A 22733-nucleotide genomic window follows, 5' to 3' on the forward strand; every position below is an offset into this window, starting at 1 on the left:
ACGGTCATTGGCAAACTTCAGACGGGCCTGGACATGCGCTGGCTTGAGCAGAGGGACCTTGCGTGCGCTGCAGGATTTTAATCCATGACGGCGTAGTGTGTTACTTATGGTTTTCTTTGATACTGTGGTCCCAGCTCTCTTCAGGTCATTGACCAGGTCCTGCCGTGTAGTTCTGGGCTGATCCCTCACCTTTCTCATGATCATTGAGGCTCCACGAGGTGAGATCTTGCATGGAGCCCCAGACCGAGGGAGATTGACTGTCATCTTGAACTTCTTCCATTTTCTAATAATTGCGCCAACAGTTGTTGCCTTCTCACCAAGCTGCTTGCCTATTGTCCTGTAGCCCATCCCAGCCTTGTGCAAGTCTACAAATTTGTCCCTGATGTCCTTAGACAGCTCTCTGGTCTTGCCCATTGTGGAGAGGTTGGAGTCTGATTGAGTGTGGACAGGTCTGGAGACGGCTTTGCGGTCGGTCTTTGTGGTCGGAGACGGTCTGGAGACGTCTTTTATGCAGATAACGAGTTCAAACAGGTGCAGTTAATACAGGTAATGAGTGGAGAATGGGAGGGCTTCTTAAAGAAAAAACTAACAGGTCTGTGAGAGCCGGAATTCTTACTGGTTGGTAGGTGATCAAATACTTATTTCATGCAATAAAATGCAAATTAATTACTTAAAAATCATACAATGTGATTTTCAGGATTTTTGTTTTAGATTCCGTCTTCCACAGTTGAAGTGTACCTATGATAAAAATTACAGACCTTGACGTGCTTTGTAAGTGGGAAAACCTGCAAAATCGGCAGTGTATCAAATACTTGTTCTCCCCACTGTATATTGTTGCGAATATGGAATTTGGCCTCCATATCCGCTTGTAAATATTCCCCTATTTTCTCCAATACTCCCCAACTTTCCCCAATCCCCCATTCCCTAGTCCCATTGCATGTAAATAACAATCAGTAGAGCCGACCTTCCCCTTATTCCCCCATTAAATGTCGTGCCCAGGTCCACCGCACCACACGTAGACAACTTTCGGACATCTTCCTAGTTATTCTTAGTCTATGTCAGTTAAGGCCTCGTCTCCATTAATTATGACTCTTCGTTGCACCAGAATGTGATTATATGGCATCAGTAGTGAGTTTAGGACCTTTCCCATACCTCCTTCCATCTTCTTCCCCAACAATTACAACAACAACAGAGGAGATGGCGGCGGCGCGGGGGAGGATGCGTCCTCACACCGGCTCGATTAGCGCCATTGACCACGCGCTCCATGGGGTTACCACGGAGGGGCTGGTTGTCAGCTCCTCGTCAAGGGCGGAGCCTGGTAAACCCCCCGCACGCACCCAATGAGAAGCAACGTGCCGATTCCACGAGGCGGAGCTAACGAGCCGAGGGCGTGTCACTCCCCGCCGGATATACGCGGCCACGTAGCGGACGTGACGTGAGATGCGCCCCCAGCTGGAAAAAGAAGGACCTGCGAGCGCTGAAACAGATGCGCCTGAGTTTGGAGAGGCCTGAGAAAGACCCGCCTGAGAAAGAACGTCACCTCTGAGCGCTGCGACGAGACCTCCCCGCATCTCTGGACCGAACCGTGTTGATCCTGCCCCGAGCCCAGGTGCACCTGGAGCCATCGCTACCTTGCCTTTCCTAGCCATCAATCCCCGTGTGAGTCAGCTTTGTCCCGTTTATCTGTCGTCTGTGGGGAATAATATAAGATTGTGTCTAAGTGCTTGTCTTTCTATGTTGTACCTCTCGTCCCTGTAATCTGACCTTCCGTAACGAATATAATCTCCTCCGGAGGTCTTGAGAACCGTATCCCTGGTGTCGTCATTTTATAACCCAGCCGGGTGTCTTCTTTTTCTTATTGAGCCAGCGTAACGCGACTTCGTCAACGTCGAGTATAGTCGGGTAATTTGTGCGGACACGACGGCCATTCCGCTCGGCCCACTTTAACATCAAAGTCGTGTCTGTAACAATTGGTTGTCAGGAGTTGGATTCGAACCTGGGACTAAATTTATTTAGCCCAAATTTTGGACACCAATTGTGTTAGTACGGTAACAATTGGTGTCGAGGAGTGAGATTCGGACCCGGGACTAAATTAGTTAGGCCCAAATTTTGGGAGGGAAAATCGGTTCGGAGCGCGTACTGCGCTCGACAAAATCGAGCCGGAGCGCGGTCCCGCGGTTACTGCGCTCGCCGAAATTATAACGAAAAAAAAATAATAAAATTTGGATTTGTTTTACGAAACTCGAATTTTGCAAGTCGCGCTATGGCGGATCAAGATGGCTGGGGTCCGGTAGCGGAGAGTGAAGCAGGGTCGGTCCAGGACCAAATTGAGGGACATGAGGGACATGAGGAGAGCGAAACAGCGAGGGTAGCAGGCACGCAAAATGGCGCCTCGCAAGAGCGCGCGGTAGCCGAGCCCGCTGTATCAACGGGCTTTAACATGCAGCCGATTGACATACAGGCCCTCATTGCGCAGCTACAGGCAGCTGTACAGATGAGTATGGGGAGCCAAATTGAGCGATTGGGTGAGCGATTGGAGGGCCAAATGGGGGTAATGGGGAACCGGATGGATGCTCAGAGTGAGCAATTGGGAGTAATGAGGGACGAAGCGAGGGGTACTGGTGAGGGGTTAGACAAGAAATTTGGGAAGTTAGACAATAATTTTGAGGGGTTAGACAACGGGATAAAAGAAGTGAAAAATGGGTTAATGGGGGTAGAAAATAGAATGGCTGCCCAGGAGAATCAGATAGAGGGAGTGAAAAATGGGTTAGAGGGGTTAGAAAACAGTATGGAAGGCAAATTGAGGGACATGAGGGACCAAGCGGAAAGGGAAGTTAAACAAATGGAGCAGCAGATAGAGGGGGTCAGAATGGGGGTAGAAACCAAACTGGATGCTCACAGGGAGGAAATGGAGCAGATGAGGGTGGCATCTGGGCAGGAGATGCAAGTGATGGGAGAGGAGATCAGAAGAGGAGTGAGTGAGGAGGTCGGAGGAGTGCGCGAGGAGGTGAGGCACTGTAAGGAGCACATGGAGAAGGAGGTGAGAAAGGGGACTGTAAAGTTACAAGGGGGCATAGAGGTCCTGACGCAGGAGGTGGAACAGCTGACGGAGGGACAAAAAGAAGTAAAGGAGCAGGTTCAAAGGAACACTGCGGTATTAGGAGGATTAAAAGCGACACAAAACGACATAAAAAACGACTTGATAGCGACAAAGAGGGAATGTCAGATGGTACGTGAGGGACTGACAACGAGGCTGGACGAGGTGATAGAGGTTATGGAGACGACGGACCGGCAGGTGAGGACGCACCTGGAAACGGTCAAGGTAGCCTTGGAGGACGAGCTTGAGGAGACGTACCAGGGAATGAAAGAGGTGAAGCAGAAACTAGAAGAAGTGGAAGAAGGGATGAGCGAAATTAAAAAGCGACGGAGAGAGGATAAGAAAGAGATAAAAGAGGAGGTAAAAGAATTGGTCCAAAGTCTGTGTTCGGATCGTGATGATGTGCTCATTAACCGGATGAGGGATTCGCAGGTGATGGAGGAGAAGCGGAGAGAAAGAGGACCCGGTGTAAGTGGTGACCAATATGGTCGTGCGTATGATGCGCCAGGGGATTTAATGAGCTTGGGGGTCGAAATAGACCCGGGTGTTCGTGAGAGGCCACTGGTGAAGTGTGTGACAGGTCTGGTGTGCGAAAGAGGAGGTGTGCGAGAAAGTCCGACTCTGGGGTGTGTGAGGAAAAAGTGTGTGCCAAGGAGTGAGGGTGTTGGCGAGAATGAGTCGGTCGTAGCGCGTGTGCGAGGGAGCACATGGAAGCGTGCTGTGGTGAGTGTTACAGAGGGTGTGACGGGAGAGTGTGCGCGAGGAAGGTGTGTGACGGACAGGTGCATGGGGAAAGAGTGCGCTGTCAAAGGCAAGGAAGAATGCACACCTGTGGTGAGTGTTACAGAGGGTGTAACTGGAGAGTGTGCGCGAGAAAGGTGTGTGACGGACAAGTGCATGGGGAAAGAGTGCGCTGTCAGAAGAAAGGAAGAGTGTCCACCTGTGGTGAGTGTTACAGAGGGTGTAACGGGAGAGTGTGCGCGAGAAAGGTGTGTGACGGACAGGTGCATGAGGAAAGAGTGCGCTGTCAAGAGTAAGGGTGAGTGCGCTGTCAGGAATGGAGGTGAAAGTAGTGAGAGTGACATGGAGCGTGAGTTGGTTGTGACAGGTGAGCGAGGATGTACACCTGGGATGGAAGGATGCACACCTGGAATGGTAGAGCGTGAGTGGGAATGCACGCTGGAGTTGGTGGTGAGGCACGTGGTTGGGTGTGCGAATGAGGGCACACCTGTGATTGTCACAGAGGAGGTGACCGAGGAGGGGGCGCGAAGCGGTGTATTGGTGAGGTGTGCGAGCAACGAATGTGTGCCAAAGTGTTCGGTGGTCAGGTGTGTGACCAAGGCTGTGAGTGGAATGGGTGTACCTGGGTGTGTAAGGAAAGGTACGAGGAGCATGGGCACGGCTGGATGTGTGAGCAAGGAACGGGCTGCGGGGTGTAAGCGTCCAGGTGAAGCATCGACGTTAGACGGGGTAGAGTTTAGAACGACTTATAGCCGAATCGGGCCCTCGGTGCGTGCCGGGCTTCGCGTGCCGCGAGAACCAGCGGGGATCCGAACCACGGCGGTTTCGAAAGAACTGCCGTGCGCGATCCACGCTGGGCCTCGCGTGGAACGGCCGCGTCCGGGCTCCACTAGACGGAGCGGGCCGCCCGATAGGAAGGGTCGTCATGGCGACCACTTTCTATTGAGACGTGCCGGCAGGTCGAGATCGGGACATTGGATGGCTCCACGCCGAGGTGGTGCGTGGGATCTCGGCCCGGGTAAGCCCCCATCCCTGCCACGAATGCGGGACGTATCCAGCCGCTGGCACAAAAGAACCCGCGTTCATGGCTCGGCTGTACGAAGCCGAGCTTTCGAAGGAAATTGGCGCACCGAGAGGATGTAATAAGTAGACGGGTGATGGTGATAGTGATAGTGATTTAAAACGAAATTTAGAAAAGTGAATAGAATTGGCAGTAAATGGAAAATTTTTGAATTGTTGGATTTGGACGAGCGAAATTGGTAGTGAGAGACCCCCGATGTGGTGGGATGGCAAATCCACCATCCCTCACAGGTGGGGGCAAAGGAGCAATAGATTATGGGGTGTATGGCAGTGAAAACTAGCCCGGGTGGGTTAGGTTATATTGATAGGGCTCTAGAAGATGACATTAGGTGACGATAAGGGTAGTTAGTGACTGATACCTGTAGTGGGGACGCAGGTAGCTTAGTGTGGATTATAATGACGTGGGAGCGCAATAGTTTAAAGGGACGACTGGGACGCGCAAGTTTCAGAAGGGAGTAGTTAGCTGAGATGATGCCGTGTGTGTGAGAATTGAACAGGTGTGATTGCACAGGTGTGCAACTGAACAGGTGTGATTGCACAGGTGTGCATCTGGACAGGTGTGTGGAGCAGTGTATGAGTAGTGAGTGTTGTGGATCAGCGCGAATGCGCTTGGGGAGAGAAGGGTGCAGGTGGCACCAGGTGTGAGAGCACAGGTGTGCAAGTACAGGTGTGTGGAGAGAGTTGGAGTAAGTGGTACGGAGTGGTGTGCATGGTGCGAAGGTGTGGATGGGGGAAGAGTGGACCCCCTTTCACGAGTACCCGGGGCGGGTAGTGTAAGTGTTAGGTAGAGGGTACAGGTAAATTGTGGTTGGATATTGGCACTTGTGGTGCGGTTGCAGAATGGTGTTGTGAATGGGTGCATTAGTGTTGTGGAAATGGCTGGGCGTGTAGCCTGTTAGTGCGTGTAGTTGGTTGGGCACTCCACCACTGTGAGGATGTCGGCCAGGTGAGGCCGCAGGTGGGCTCTGGGAGCCGGTAGAGTTGTGGATGGGGCCCGAGGATCCGGAGGGCGGACCCGGGTAGCCCAGTGCCAGAGAGGGCACCGAGTGGGGAGAGTGCCAGAGGGCCTTCCCCAGGTAGTTAGGTTAGGGCAAGGAGCAGGTAAGCTCGGAGGCAACTGCAGTGGTGGAGGTGTGCAGGTGGGTAGACCCACTGGGAGAGGTACACGCCGCAGCCCAGAAATTGTGCGAGGGCACCGGGAGATGAATCGGGGGAGTGAGACCCCAAATTGAAGAGCACCACAGTTTGGCCAATGGGAATTGGTTTTTAGAACCCATAGTGTAAGAGGGCCAATGGTTTGGCCGGAGAAAGACCCCGGGTAGTGTAAAGTTGTTAAAGTCATTTAGGAAATAGTTAGGATTGATGAACCTGTCGCACCATACGCAGCCACTTACCTGTGGTGATGATGATGACTCCACACCTGTGTTTTCTTTGTTTGTTGCAGGAAATGAGATTGCTGTGTGGATTTGTGAGACGCATCACGACGTGGATAAGACATTGGGGTGATTCCATCTCTCCCTCCTTAGGAGGGACTGATGATGAATTGGTGATGGCAAATTTTGATGTTGAGTTGGAGATGGCAAATTTTGATGAGAGTTGGAAATGGCAAATTTGATTGGTTAGGAGGGAGAGAAGACGAATTTGGTTTATGGGAGGAACGGGGAAGACAGTAGGGATGTTTGTTGATTTGTAAAGTAGATGTTTATGGGTAGTGTTGTGTTTTGTGGATACAGTAAGGGGTAAGGGAGGGGCCATGTAGGTTACCTGGTGGGGGGGGGGGGGGCGTACGATAGGAACGTACCTGTCTCACCTGGTTCCCATGTGCCCCCAGTGTGCATCACCTTACATTGCGTGCACTTTTGCGCCCTTACCACCTTACTCACTTGTCTGCTTCTTTTGTCTCCCACCTCCGAGGATCTGGCTTTGGGGTAGAGAGAGAGGAGAGAGAGGTGCTGGCTGCGCAGTTGTGGGCCTGCACTTTCGCTGTTTGCTGCCGGGATCGATACACCATATGGACCGCAATGTTTGTGGCCACCCACAATGGACCGCAGTTCGTTTGCGGCCAAGCACCACCCGGGGATGGACCAATGGGTCAACGTGGCACCTATGCCATACAGGTGAACCACTTTTAGTTAACACCAAGTGCACCACAAGAAGAGCAAGAGACACCTGCAGGGTTAGGGGTTGTCGAATTTATTTTTATTCCAATGAACAATGGTGACTGCACCGATTGGTGGTGGGGTGGTGCTTTTGATGCTGGGAAAGGGTGCTCTGCACGTTATTAAAGGCCGTCGGCCACAGAGCACTCGTGGGTTGGTGTATCGATGCTGGCAAGCGCGCTCTCTCTATGCATAACATCTGCTTGTGTTCCTCCAAAAACAGGTCCTGGATCGTAGTGTAGATATCAGCGTAATCTTGTAAATAATGCTCCCTACCGGCTGTATGTTTAGTTTGAGAATTCTTTCCGGATTCGGTTATCCTGTGGGTGTGTTTCTGTGAGGAGAAGGGTGCAACGTCGCAGGGGGACATATTTACTCATTCGTGAATATCTGTAAAACTGTCGCACTCAGGGTAGAGTTAATAGTAGAGGGAACTACATTGCGTGCCACACTAAAGTAGGTAAAAATTTATCGGGTCGGGACGCCCCGAGGGTAGAGAAGGGTGCAATGTTGCGAATATGGAATTTGGCCTCCATATCCGCTTGTAAATATTCCCCTATTTTCTCCAATACTCCCCAACTTTCCCCAATCCCCCATTCCCTAGTCCCATTGCATGTAAATAACAATCAGTAGAGCCGACCTTCCCCTTATTCCCCCATTAAATGTCGTGCCCAGGTCCACCGCACCACACGTAGACAACTTTCGGACATCTTCCTAGTTATTCTTAGTCTATGTCAGTTAAGGCCTCGTCTCCATTAATTATGACTCTTCGTTGCACCAGAATGTGATTATATGGCATCAGTAGTGAGTTTAGGACCTTTCCCATACCTCCTTCCATCTTCTTCCCCAACAATTACAACAACAACAGAGGAGATGGCGGCGGCGCGGGGGAGGATGCGTCCTCACACCGGCTCGATTAGCGCCATTGACCACGCGCTCCACGGGGTTACCACGGAGGGGCTGGTTGTCAGCTCCTCGTCAAGGGCGGAGCCTGGTAAACCCCCCGCACGCACCCAATGAGAAGCAACGTGCCGATTCCACGAGGCGGAGCTAACGAGCCGAGGGCGTGTCACTCCCCGCCGGATATACGCGGCCACGTAGCGGACGTGACGTGAGATGCGCCCCCAGCTGGAAAAAGAAGGACCTGCGAGCGCTGAAACAGATGCGCCTGAGTTTGGAGAGGCCTGAGAAAGACCCGCCTGAGAAAGAACGTCACCTCTGAGCGCTGCGACGAGACCTCCCCGCATCTCTGGACCGAACCGTGTTGATCCTGCCCCGAGCCCAGGTGCACCTGGAGCCATCGCTACCTTGCCTTTCCTAGCCATCAATCCCCGTGTGAGTCAGCTTTGTCCCGTTTATCTGTCGTCTGTGGGGAATAATATAAGATTGTGTCTAAGTGCTTGTCTTTCTATGTTGTACCTTCTCGTCCCTGTAATCTGACCTTCCGTAACGAATATAATCTCCTCCGGAGGTCTTGAGAACCGTATCCCTGGTGTCGTCATTTTATAACCCAGCCGGGTGTCTTCTTTTTCTTATTGAGCCAGCGTAACGCGACTTCGTCAACGTCGAGTATAGTCGGGTAATTTGTGCGGACACGACGGCCATTCCGCTCGGCCCACTTTAACATCAAAGTCGTGTCTGTAACAATATGTCTGAAACTTGTGAGCGAAATATCTTGAAAAATAAGCGAAGTACCAACTTCTAATCTGGTGTGTGGGTGTATCTCGGCATAAGGAAGAACGCTATTGAAAATTGGGTCGCCACGTCAAAATCCAAGATGGCCGCCACCATATATATGTCTGAACCTTGTGAGCGAAATATCTTGAAAAATAAGCGAAGTACCAACTTCTAATCTGGTGTGTGGGTGTATCTCGGCAGAAGGAATAAGGCTATTGAAAATTGGGTCGCCACGTAAAAATCCAAGATGGCCGCCGCCATGTATGTCTGAACATTGTGCGATGAATATCTTGAAAAATAAGCGAAGTACCAACTTCTAATTTGGTGTGTGTGTGTATCTCGGCATAAGGAAGAACGCTATTGAAAATTGGGTCGCCACGTCAAAATCCAAGATGGCCGCCGCCATGTATGTCTGAACCTTGTGAGCGAAATATCATATCATAGCATGTTTTCTGCGTCTTCCACGTTGTCAACTCACATCACTTCCCCGACGGGGGACCGAGGCGTAACGCTTGTTTGTCAATGGAAAAAGAAGCATTTACTTGTTTGTGCACTTGTTTTGGTAAAAATACAATTTTCCTTGAGTCTCCACACTTTAAATCCTCCATGGCCCTTAGCTGGTGTAGTTTTCCATCAGGGTGACAGAGAAATTTGGGAAATAATAAAATTAGAAATGGCAGATGGGAAAAATGTGTAAAGCAAATCCATGGGATGTGGCACTTCAACTGAATTAATCCTGATTATGATGTCCATGTAAGCTCACCTACAAAAGAAGTGTGCAGACGTGGCATTATGCACACAAGAAGCACCCACTCCCATAGGGCCGGGGGTTAGGAATTGTCTGAATGATTTGTGATTTGTAACACCATGGCGGGTGATCTTGTTCCAAGTGTGCAACGCGCTCTTCATACACATTCCTTTATTTTGGTGGTGTATGGGTAACGTAGCACTTACCTCGATTGCTTCCAAACATATAAATAACCCGCGTTACCTATATATAGCACAAACATGCGTACTGCTTACGTGCATATATAATACATCATGGTTATATTGTTTGGATAATTCCAATTCAACCCACTCCCCCTCCAAAAGGAAGAAAATGCCAAGATGTGCCAAAAAATGTTAATTTTTTTTCCAAAGCTTGGTGAAATCAAACGAAACTTGCACATGTGCAACTCCAGGGTCCCCTCATTTGTCTCTCAAAGTTTCAGCTTCCGAGGACAAATCATCTTGGCGGAGTAGATGAAATATACAACATACAGTGCATTCAGAAAGTATTCAGACCCCTTCACTTTTTTCACATTTTGTTATGTTGCAGCCTTTTGCTGAAATCGTTTAAATTCTTTTTTTTCCCCTCATCAATCTACACTCAATAACCCATAATGACAAAGAGAAAACAGGATTTTAGAAAGTTTTGCAAATTTATTAAAAATAAAAAACTGAAATATCACATTGGAATAAGTATTCATACCCTTTGCTATGACACTTGAAATTTAACTCAGGTGCCTCCCATTTCTCTTGATCATCTCTGAGGTGTTTCGACACCTTGATTGGAGTCCACCTATAGTAAATTCAATTGATTGGACATGATTTGGAAAGGCACACAACTGTCTGTATAAGGTCTCACAGCTGACAATGCATATCAGAGCAAAAACCAAGCCATGAGGTCGAAGGAACTGCTTGCAGAGCTCAGAGACAGGATTGTGTCGAGGCACAGATCTGGGGAAGCCTACAAAAAAGTCTCTGCTGCATTGAAGGTTCCCAAGAGCACAGTGGCCTCCATAATTCATAAATGGAAGAAGTTTGGAACAACCAGGACTCTTCCTAGAGCTGGCCGCCCGGCCAAACTGAGCAATCGGCGGAGAAGGGCCTTGGTAAGAGAGGTGACCAAGAACCCGATTGTCACTCTGGCTGAGCTCCAGAGATCCTGTGTGAAGATGGGAGAAACTTCCAGGAGGACAACCGTCACTGCAACACTCCACCGATCCTGGCTTTATGGCAGAGTGGCCAGACGGAAGCCTCTCCTCAGTGAAAGACACATGAAAGCCCGCTTGGAGTTAGCAAAAAAGCACCTAAAGGACTCTCAGACTGTGAGAAACAAGATTCTGTTGTCTGATGAAACCAAGATTGAACTGTTTGGCTTCCGTCTGGCCACTCTGCCATAAATCCCAGATCGTATTTTTGTGGACTGATGTTATTTATTTAGCAAGTCACCTCAGCTTCCCCTAAGGAAAATCCTGGTTGCGTCCCTGGTGGACTCTATATAGATTGACAAAAACACTCGAGGGTTTATTCTTACCTCCGCCACCTAAGCTGTATGAACCACCTTTAGAGGCCATTTTTCCCTGCAGAGCAGGGGTTGACCTTTTTCGGGCACCGTGGTCCCCTTTTTGAAGCCATGTTTTATGGCCGGATGCTCTTCCTGCCGCCAACCCTGTTAGTCGCCTCTTGTGACACACAGGGATTTACCAGTTAACTGGTACTCAATTTGCCGACCTCGGAAGGATGACAGGCTGAGTCAACCCCCCTGGCGTTAATTCAGCGATCGACCGGGATTCAAACCCAGGATCCTAGGATCCCAACCCGGCGCCCTAACCGCTAGCCAACACCAGGCCAATACTTAGGTGTATGAAAGTTATGTTTTCAAGTCTGTCTGTCTGTTTGTTTGTTTGTCTGTGAGCAGCATATCTCAAAAGGTTGACTGATTTGGATGAAATTTGGTGGACAGGTTCAGTGTGTGACAAGGAAGAATTGATTCAATTTTGGTGAAGATCCAGATCCTGATCCGATAATTTTTAAGTGATTCTTCACCATTGAGTGATAGTGCTAAAAACAATGCATAAAACGATATCTCAAAAAGTTATGGATGGATTTGAATGAAACTTGGTGGACAGCTTTGGGTGTATGATAACGACGAATCGATTTGATTTTGGTGCTGATTCAAACCCAGACACGCAAAGCTTTTATTATTTCAGTGATTCTTCTCGATTGGGAGATACGGCCAAAAAAATGATATACTGTATGGCACGATATCTCAAGAAGTTATGGATGGATTCGGCTGTAACTTGGTGGATGAGTTTTGTAGGTGACAAGAAAAATCTTATTAGATTTTGGAGATTTGGATCCAGATCCAGCGTATCAGTGGGATATAAAACGTAAACTGTTCAGCATGGCGGAGGTATGCGGTCTACCGAGTGCCATTGTAGTTTCTGGATGTTTTTGATTATTGTTGACAATCTCGTCTATTTTGACGATTTTCACCGGAAAAAAATAGTTTATTGAAAGTTGCATGCGTTTTTGTTTTCACCCACGATGATTTGTGATGACCAACATTTTTTTTCACCAGAGATCGTATTTTCAAAAAGTGAGCCAAATTTCAAATCGAATGTCACTGACTTGGCTCTCCAGAGTGTTGGATGGAATTTTATTCTGTATTTAGTGCCAGAAATCGAGATTGAGATTCACAGCGACGCTCGTTCGAAGCAGTTGTGATTGGCGTGAGTGGGAGAATTGGCTGTGCTCGTGCTCCTGGTATGGAGGGTACTCCTTGTGCATCAAATTATGATGTATTGTTTAAAAAAATATTTGTACTTTTCATATTTACACTGTGGGAAAGGGGGTCTGTGGAGAATCGCACACACAAAATAAGACAATATGGTGAATGGTTTCTTTGTAATTGGACCTAATCTCAACTTTTTTCTTTTGCCATTTACTACATTCCGGTTTTTTCGTGTCGGATTCAGTTTTCTGTTTCAAATCACCAGTTCCATGGATTCTGTCCGTTTTCCGCGATCAGTGCAAATCACTGGCTATGATTGTTCATTGACATTGTACTCCTTTATATTTATATTTGACTAACTCTCCACCCGCTCTATTGTTTAAGGCTCTTTTAGGTTGCATGTGCATCTGCGCCACCAATACCCCAACGCCAGTTGAGGCCTTCAAGTTGAGAACATTAGGTTAGCACTGATGCCATCCATTATTTAACATTAAAAAATGCACAGCTAACGAAGACATTTCTTCTTTCTTGTATTATTCCCATGTTCTTGTTAGGGTTGGCCAGGATAACTTTTTGGTCCAATTCTTTCACGAATTGGCGGGCCAGGCCTGATTCTCGACTTCGTAGTTAGGGCAGGAATATGTAATTTGGACATGGTGTCGGCGATAGCTCGCCTAGTCTTCGCGAAAAACACCGTGGGGTCTTTAGACCTCCAAGAAGGTGCAGAAACATCTTTGGATTCATTGATTTGTATTAATTCATGGCAATTGATTGCTTTGTATTAGTTTGATCATATTCAGGATGACATATAACCAAAAGAGGTAGGACATGTTTTTTGAGTTACAAGTGGGTATCAATAATAACTATTTCAAAGGAAATTATTTGATAAACTAGATGCTTTTCCATCCTACATTGTTGGAATGCCTTTCTTAAACGGCAGCATTCCTGAAAAGCTCTTCTGTGGTATGGGTGCAGTTGAAACCAGGAAATCACAATACAGAATCCCATTTAATCAAAATCAATCACAGGAATCACCATAGGTCGAGTCTTTCATACCCTGATTTGCCCCTCGTATTTGGCCATAATCACTCAATGGTGAAGAATCACTTAAAAAATTCTACTAGCTGGATCCGGATCCAGATCTTCACCAAAACTGAATCGATTCTTCCTTGTCACACACACAACCTGTCCAACAAGTTTCTTCCAAAACCATCCATAACTTTTTGAGATATCCTGCTATGTATCGTTTTTGGCCCCATATCCCAATGGTGAAGAATCGCTTAAAAAGTTAAATAACTGTCATATCCGAATCCATATTCAGATCTTCAACGAAATTGAATCGATTCTTCCTTGTCACACACCCAACCGGTCCACCAAGGTTCGTTCAAATCCATCAACAACTTTTTGAGATATCCTGCTATTTATCGTTTTTGGCCCAATCTCCCGATGGTGAAGAATCACTTAAAAAATTATAGTAGCCGGATCCGGTTCTGGATCTTCCCCAAAATGTAATCATTACGTCCTTGTCACATACGCTACATCTCTGCGAAATTTCGTCCAAATCCGTCCACAACTTTTTGAGATATTTTGTTCACAAGCAAACGGGCAAACACACACACAGACAGACAGACAGTGGTGAAAACATAACCTCCATCCACCTTTGGTGGCGGAGGTAATAATGAAGACAGTGTGAACGAGCACACAACACACAGAACCCCTCAATGGATGAAAACAACTTGTCCGATGTATACTAACACAGGGAGCTACATTTATCACATTAAAACAAGTGTTTTTAAGGTCTCAAACCAATGCACCAAATGGAATTTGATAAGTACAATAAAAACAGTAAAAACATTGTTGATGTTGTTTTCGTATGCAGCCTGTGGCTGCTGTTACATCATTTCTCTGGAAGCACGTTTGTGCCGCTGATGCAGTGCCCCAATTACCAGTGAGGTGGTACTTAATTTGCTGACCTTGGAAGGATGACAGGCTGAGTCAACCCCGCCTGGTGTTAATTCAACGATCGACCGGGATTCGAACTCGGGATCCTCGGATCCCAAGCCAGTACCCTAACCGTTAAGCCAACACCAGGCTCTAGGAGATCTGTATGAAATCTGATAAAATGGAAGTTTTTGCATATGAATAACAATTCAATTCGGTGGTACGCAATAAGGACGTTTGTGTGCATGTGTTCGCTCGTATTGTGATACAGCATATTCTACATATTGTTGCATAATGGAATGGCTGATGAAGATTGTGAATTGTATTCTAACAAGTAAATGCACCCTGGCCCAATGACGGGAAACGTTTAAGTTAATTTATCTATTTAAAAACTTTAATGGACTTTAAAAAGGTTAATTGTGTTGCACTCTCGGTTTCACTCAGAGCCAAAGTTCTGTTCTACTTGATCTGCCCACTGTGAAATGGTGGTGCAACATCAGGTGGCAGAGGTTGGATTTGTCTGAAAAGAGGAAAATTTATCTATTTTTACCTCTGCCACCAAAGGTGCATGGAGGTTATGTTTTAACCCCTGTCTGTTTGTCCGTTTGTTTGTGAACAAAATATCTCAAAATGTTGTGGACAGATTCGGACGAAATTTAGCAGAAAGATAGTGTATGTCACAAGGACGAAATGATTAGATTTTGGTGAAGATCCGGATTCGGATCCGGCTGCGAGAATTTTAAAGTGATTCTTCACCATTGGGAGATAGGGCCAAAGACAATACATAGCAGGATATCTCAAAAAGTTATGGACAGATTTGGACGAAACTTGGTGGAGAGTTTTTGTGTGTGACAAGGAAGAATCGATTCAATTTTGTGAAGATCCGGATCCTTATTATTTAAGTCGGAATTATTTAAGTGATTCTTCACCATTTGGAGAAAGGGCCAAAACGATACAAAGCAGGATATATCAAAATGTTGTGGATGGATGATTTTGATTAAATGTGATTCTGTGTTGTGATTTTCTGTCTACTCTGGGATACAAAACGTAAACTGTTCACAAGGTGGAGGTGTGCTCTCGACTGCGTGCCGTTCTAGTTAATTCTGTTACTCCATGAAGATCTGTATTAAATCTACTTAAACCCTGATGTTCATGTTGATTTTAAAGATTACTGGAAGGGTCAATAAAGTGACTGACTAAATTGCATCAAGAAAAGTGGAAAAAATGAAAATGCAGAATAACCAATCAGCAGCTTTCCAAACACAGCGTGGGAAGCGGCTGTAGTAAACGGGAGACAGACAAACGTACGGCCAGACACCACAGTTATATTTATTTATATATACAGTATATATATATATATGTATATACAGTGGTACCTCGGCTTACGAGTTTAATCCGTTCCGTGACGGAGCTCGTAAGCCAAATCGCTCGTAAGTCAAAGCAAATTTTCCCATTCAAATGCATTGAAATGCTATTAATCCGTTCCAGCCTCAAAAAAAAAACACCAATTTTTTTTGTTAGGTGCTTTTAAATAACAAAAATGTACTTTATAAATAACAAATAATGTATAAACAAGCACGACCTCGTATATACTGTACATAATACAAGAGAATGTAAAGAAATAAACTGGTTTTATTAAGCAGAGGAGAAGAGCATGCCAGGTGAGGTGTGCGTGTTGTCGACTTGGCGAGGCAGTACGATCGTACTCCTTCTACGATATGTACGATTTTGAAGCAGAAGGAGTCCATAAAGGCTATAACGCCAGCCAAGGGCGTTACGATTATTTCAAAGCTCCGGACCTCTATCCATGAAGATATGGAGAAGTTGTTGTTTGTGTGGTTGAAGGAGAAGCAGCTCGCAGGAGATACCGTGACCGAGAGCATCATGTGTTTGAAAAGATTGAAACTCGGATATCGAGCACGGACCACGAGGTGTTTTTTCTTTTTTCTTAATCTCGGTTTCAGTGAACTTTTGCTCTGTGCTCACGTGTACTGTACCTGTACCTGTAATGGTACGTCAGAGGATGGCACCTGTTGTCATCATATTAAGTGCAAGATGTTCTGCATCGTAAGTTGGTACACCGTGGTCTTTCGGCGGTGTTTAAGCCGGCCGTCTTGGCTTCTGTCACCATTGGCATTGAGTCTTTCGATGTAGGTAGGTCGTTGTGTGCCGGTGCCTTGGCCGAATTCCTTCATTGCTGCATTGTTAGCTCACCTGGTTTTTTATACCACATCTTTGGTTATCGGACCAGCGAATGACGTCATCTCCAAAGTATGGCTTATTCTCACTTGTCTTGGACGATCTTCTACTTCTCGCCTTCCACCGTGCATTTGGTGTCCACTGTACTTACTGTACAGTGCCTGGTAAAATTGATGTAATGGGTTTTTGACCGTCAACGCCATGAACCGTCATGAACCGTCATGAACCGTCATGAACCGTCATGAACCGTCAACGCCATGAACCGCTAACACTCAAAAGCCCATTTATCGCGCCTTATAAAGCAAAACGCAAACCGAAAGCCATGCCTCTCAAGCGAGGCGTGCTTCCGTGGTCACGTGATCCACAGGTGTAGCTCATTATACCCGCACGCGCGACACGCTTTGGCGGTCACGTGACCAGCCACTCTGGAGGCGGGGATCCCCGCCGATGACGTCACCGGCTGGAGCAAGGAGATTCCTCGCTCATGTATTTCGACGATTGCGTGTTTTATATCCAAGCAGAGATGCTTTCACGGCAAGATAACCACGTGACCGGAACCGGAAAATTCAAAAAAATAAATTTTTTGAGCTCGTACATCGGATCTCGGCTCGTATCCCAAAGCAACAAACCGCCCGAGCGACGGCTCGTATCCCGAAAAACTCGTACGTTGGGGCACTCGTAAGCCGAGGTACCACTGTATATATATATATATATATATGTATATATAATATATATATATATATATATATATATATATGTATATATATATATATATGTATATATAATATATATATGTATATATAATATATATATATATATATATATATATATATATATATATATATATATATATATATATATATATATATATATATATATATAGATATATATATATATATATATATATATATATATATATATATATATATATATAAATAAATAAATAAAATATATGTATAATTAGAACTTGTCTTTGCCACTAAACTACTTCGGTGACATTTTTTAAAAGTAGGTTCCTTCAACAGGAAATAAACATTGGACTTGTACAAGTGTTTAAAGATTTATATATTTAACCATGATACAGGTTGTTTCAGCCCCTCATTGTGGGAAGAAGGCCTCCCTAAACTGTTAGGGTGTGCTTGGCATGCTTGCCAAGTACGGGTTGACAAAAGTGAGCAGTCATGGGTGGGAATTGAACTCGCACCAGTCAGTGAAGAAAAAGACAAACCAATTCTTAAACGTCTTGACCATATTGAAGGGGAAGAACTGCAATTATATAGGGGAAGAACTGCAATTGCTCTATGTAAATGTGTATCGTGTAGCTACTCTAGGTGGGGGAGGGTATGACCTGGTACCACCCTTTACACTACAGTGTTGCTGTCACCACGTTTTCCAGGGCAGTGAGGTGTTTTGAATTGTTCCGCGAGTGGTATTTTGAATTACACGTTTGAATAAGGATAGTGACATGACCCCCTGGCAGCTCCTTTTAGGGAGCAGGTGCTTTTACTTTTAAAATTTACATTTTATTCCTTAAAAATCTATGCATTTAAGGACCTTTTCCGGCAAAATATAAATTTGGCCAAAGCTGCTTGATTAAACATAGTTTTGTGACTAAGCAAGCATACTTGGCATGCCTTGTTGTTAAAAAAAACAAGAATCTATGTAACAGTGAGGTGTGTGTCCGTGTGCATGCGTGTAAGTGTGCATGCATGTACGTGTGTGCATGTGTGTCTGGCCTTTTCTCAATCTCCACCAAATTTGGCATATGTGCTGGTGGTACCCAGAGTCAGACCATGGGCATTAAACCCCCTACCCTTCCCCCCCAAGAGAAACTGACCTTAAACGAGGAAATGAGGCCATTTGGCCCAACATTGCCGTGGTGCATTCCCAAGTTATTTTTTACTACAGCTTTAACCATCGATCTTCTTGATGGTTTACAAAAGTCCAAATAACCAGATGATGATCGGGTGACACAACTTGTTAATGGAACATATTGGTGATTGGCTGAGTGGGACTGTAGTTTACCTGGCCTTCAACATGTATTCTTTTGAGACACCGCCATACTTACACACCTGTCCTAATTATGTTGTATAACAGTGCACAAAAGGGTAGACGTGGAGTCGCTCTCTTATTGGGCCTGATATCTGCAGTGTTCGCCAAGTGTCTGAGCCCTTGTGTGAAATGTGTCTTGGAAGTTCAAGGTGTTATTGTTGCTTTGTTGATTACTTCTCTTTCCGTCATCCTCCTCCACGCCCCGCTATCCCGACTGCCCCCCCCCCCCCTTACCCCTACACCCCGAGCAAGTCTAATTTCACTTTATCAGGTAGTTTCTGTTGAAATCAATGATTTTTGCTTTAATGGGAACCTTTCAATTCAAGTTGTACAGTTTTACGTGGCATCAGCTTGTTTTAAAGATTTGTCAACAACTCTTCTTGTTTCGTTCCTTGACAAACAAAATGGTGGGGAAAACAAAACTGCAACCAGATGGCAAGTTCTCCGGGCCAGACGTAACATGGACTTTGATCTGCAGTCTAATGGGCCCAGATTTAATGCGCAACAATTGCTAAAAACTGCGAATGCGGATTCTGGGTGTCGTGCATGTCTCATTTGTGCCAACAGTGTGGAAATGGCCGAGACGTGTTTAAAAGGCTTGCCGAACTCACTTGAGATAGCTTTCCCTCCTCGGAGACTTTGATAAATCAGGATTTTTCTTCTTCATTTCAGATGTCGATGGAAACTTCTACAGAATGTGCTTCTTGGAGCAATCCGTTATTGGGTCCACAGCGTATTATTACCTCCACCACCAAAGGTGGATGGAGGTTATGTTTTCACCGCTGTCCGTTTGTTTGTTTGTGAACAAAATATCTCAAAAAGTTGTGGACGGATTCGGACGAGATTTGGCAGAGATATGCCACACATGTCACATATGTCATACATATGCCACAGAGATATGTCACGAGGACGAAATTATTAGATTTTAGTGAAGATTCGGATCCGGCTACTAGGATTTTAAAAGTGATTCTTCACCATTGGGAGATAGGGCCAAAAACGATACGTAGCGGGATATCTCAAAAAGTTGTGGGCAGATTTGGACGAAACTTGTTGGATCGGTTGGGTGTCTGACAAGGGCGATTTGATTTGATTTTGGTGAAGATCTGAATATGGATTCGCATAGGATAATTATTTAGATTTTAAAGTGATTCTTCACCATTGGTAGATAGGACCAAAAACGATACATAGCAGGATATTCCAAAAAAGATGTCGGCAGATTTGGACGAAACTCGGTGGACCGGTTCGGTGTCTGGCAAGGACAAACGTATTCGATTTTGGTGAAGATCTGAATATGGATTCGGATATGAGAATTATTTAATTTTTAAGTGATTCTTCACCATTGAGTGATATGGCCAACCAGGCGGAGGTGTGCCGTCTACTGAGTGCCGTTGTAGTTGTTTTTTTGTTTTTTTGGTTGGTGCCCTTGATGCATGAAGTTTGTTATTTCGTATTCAGCCCGTTTGTGCTGGTTGCATGATTTCTGGAAGAGTGTGGCTGTGCCGCTGATTCATTGCCCCCGTTACCAGTCATCTGGTGCACATTTCTTCGACCTCCGAAGGATGACGGGCCGAGTCAACCCACCCGGAGTAATTTCAATTTGAACGATAGGGGCTTCGACTCGAGACCTTATGACGTCAAGCCAGCCGGCCATACACCAGGCTTAACTCTAAGCCAACACCAGGCTTTTTATGGAGTGTGATCGACTGGGTCTCCTGCACACCATAAGGACGCATGACGATTCTCACGGTTTCAAGGTGCAGCGGAGTTTTGACGCTGCACATTCTTTTGCATGAGCCTCCGAGACCGGTGTGGCCTCGGTGGATGCGGATGCTCGACGGTTTGAATGGAAAGGCATGCCCGCACCCATCCCGGGCCTAATCGGCCCACAAAGGGATTGTCAGTGAAAAGCTCATTTGTGTTCTCAAAATTGTGCGGTTGAACCTGATCCATGGTACTGCTGGTGTAATTATTTCCTGCTCTGCCCATTAACGAGACTGTGCCTGGATTGTGTGAGACACCTTTAATAATGTGCAAGAGGATTTTTTTCCTTTCTTTTCCACCAAATGTGCCGAGTTTTGACCTTGTGTGGATTTCTTCTGAAAACCATCACCACCCCCCTTTCATTTTATTCTCGCTTTGCCATTTATTGAGCATAAGGGAAAGTATGTAAGAGTTGAAAGGGGGTCGGAGGGAAAGGGAGCGGGGATGTCTCAAATTTAACTCTGCCTGTGCCCAAGAGGATTCCAGTGGTCTCTGACCATGGGTGTGTCATTACGCAGATTGCGTTGCATTGTGTAAGAAGGTGAATAATCTTCAGGCAGTCGGTCGTACACCCTCCTCCATGAGAAAAGTGGAGTCGCCATTGTGCTCGTGCCAGGCCCGGTCGTGCCTGGCACGTGATTGTTTGTTTTAAATATGATAGCAGGGTTAAACGTTGAGATGCGACACTGCCTTTGCCAACGAGAAGATAAAGTGTGAAAAAAAAAGTTTGTTTGTGGATGTTTTAATAAAATAGATTATTTTCCCACTGTCTACATTTCACTTTCAGGATTTGTATGTGAACTGTGTTCTGGTTGCTGATGAAGACCGAGGGAAGGGCTTGGGAGAGGAGAGGAGAGGAGGGGAGGGGGGGAGGTGGGTCAGTGAGAGGTAGGGGTATGGGAGGAGGGTCATTGAGAGGTTGGGGTGTGGGAATAGAGAGGTAGGGGTATGGGAGGAGGGTCATTGAGAGGCAGGGGTATGGGAATTGAGAGGTAGAGGTAGGGGAGGAGGGTCAATGAGAGGTAGGGGTATGGGAGGAGCGTCATTGAGAGGTAGGGCTATGGGAGGAGGATCATTGAGAGGTAGGGGTAGGGGAGGAGGGTCGGTGAGAGGTAGGGGAGGAGGGTCATTCAGAGGTAGAGGTAGGGGAGGACGGTCATTGAGAGGTAGAGGTAGGGGAGGACGGTCATTGAGAGGTAGGGGTATGGGAGGAGGGTCAGTGAGAGGTAGGGGTATGGGAGGAGGGTCAGTGAGAGGTAGGGGTATGGGAGGAGGGTCAGTGAGGTAGGGGTGGGGTGGTGGTGAGAGGTAGGGGTAGGGGAAGGGGGTCGGTGAGAGGTAGGGGTAGGGGAAGGGGGTCGGTGAGAGGTAGGGTTAGGGGAAGGGGGTCGGTGAGAGGTAGGGTTAGGGGAAGGGGGTCGTTGAGAGGTAGGGGTAGGTGAAGGTTCATTGACTTGTGGTTTCTAACATAGAGCTTCGTCATTGATTTCAGGCCATCGAGATGCCTGCTGATGGGCAATGTGACTCATTTTGTGAATTGATGGGTGTTTGGGTTGAGGGGAAAGGGTATTTTGTTTTTTATTCATGTTGTTTGGGATGCGTGTCAGTGGTGGGGAAGGCGGTTGAATTGTCAGGTTATTGTTATGCAAGATCCTATGCCGTTTACTTGAGTTGGTTGATATTCCGGGAAGAGGGTGCTTGGACAATTTGAGTGCTGATGATTGTTGTGTGCTTGTTACAGTAACTCGCACATTCCTCGAGTAAAGTTTGGCTCCTTTGAGTCTCTTTTTCACATGACGGAACTTCCATTTCGTGGTGGCTGGAAGTGCATTTGATGAAAGGGGAAAGCTGTCTTGTTTCCGAAGGTCGTCAGACAATGGGTGTCAGTGTGGCCGAGTCGTGGAACTTTGGTAGAGCACTTCGGTAGAGCTAATAGCAGATGCAGCTGCCAAGAGGAGTAGATGGGGGAGGGCTGTACGAGGGGGCATTTGGCATGTTTAGGCTGAAAGGTCTCCAAGGTGTCACGTCTGGTTGGACTGCTGCAGGGAAGGTGTGGGGGAGGCTCGGGAGGGATTATCCTTGGAGTGGGGGAATGGAAATGGGAATGGGGAATGGGGGAGGGAGTGGAGTAAAAGGAGCTGCCCGGTGAAAATGAGTGTACGATTTGGAGATGATGGCATTTACCAACCTGTAAAATTTCTGACACTTTACTTTGTTAGCCTCCAATCAATCGAGGAAGATGATGCATCTTACAATGAAACTTTTGCAAATTACTCACAAAACGCACGCAGCCGCAGCCGCACTCTTCCTGCTCTCTCTCTGCCATCTCACACCCTGTGTCAGTTGATTGTCTCCACAACAAAGGCCTTTAAAAATACATGTGTATTTGAAGCTCGCAAGTGATTTTAAAGCCCATGCCTCATTTATTTATATTAGTTGCAGACTTCTCTCAAGTTCTAAATATGTCTGTACAGCTGTCTTGGATTTCCACTGGGCGTTTTGGTCTTCGTCATGCTTGATGATCATT

The 22733-nt window shown here is 46.4% G+C and overlaps 1 protein-coding gene across 6 annotated transcripts in view; it reads left to right on the forward strand.

Moving 5' to 3' along the window:
• Positions 1-22733, forward strand: part of LOC137412178 (zinc finger homeobox protein 4) — a 243620-nt gene that overhangs the window by 21844 nt on the left and 199043 nt on the right. The window lies entirely within an intron of this gene.

Source organism: Myxine glutinosa, chromosome 10 (genome assembly GCF_964187855.1).
Source record: "Myxine glutinosa chromosome 10, kmMyxGlut1.1, whole genome shotgun sequence".
Lineage (NCBI taxonomy): Eukaryota > Metazoa > Chordata > Myxini > Myxiniformes > Myxinidae > Myxine > Myxine glutinosa.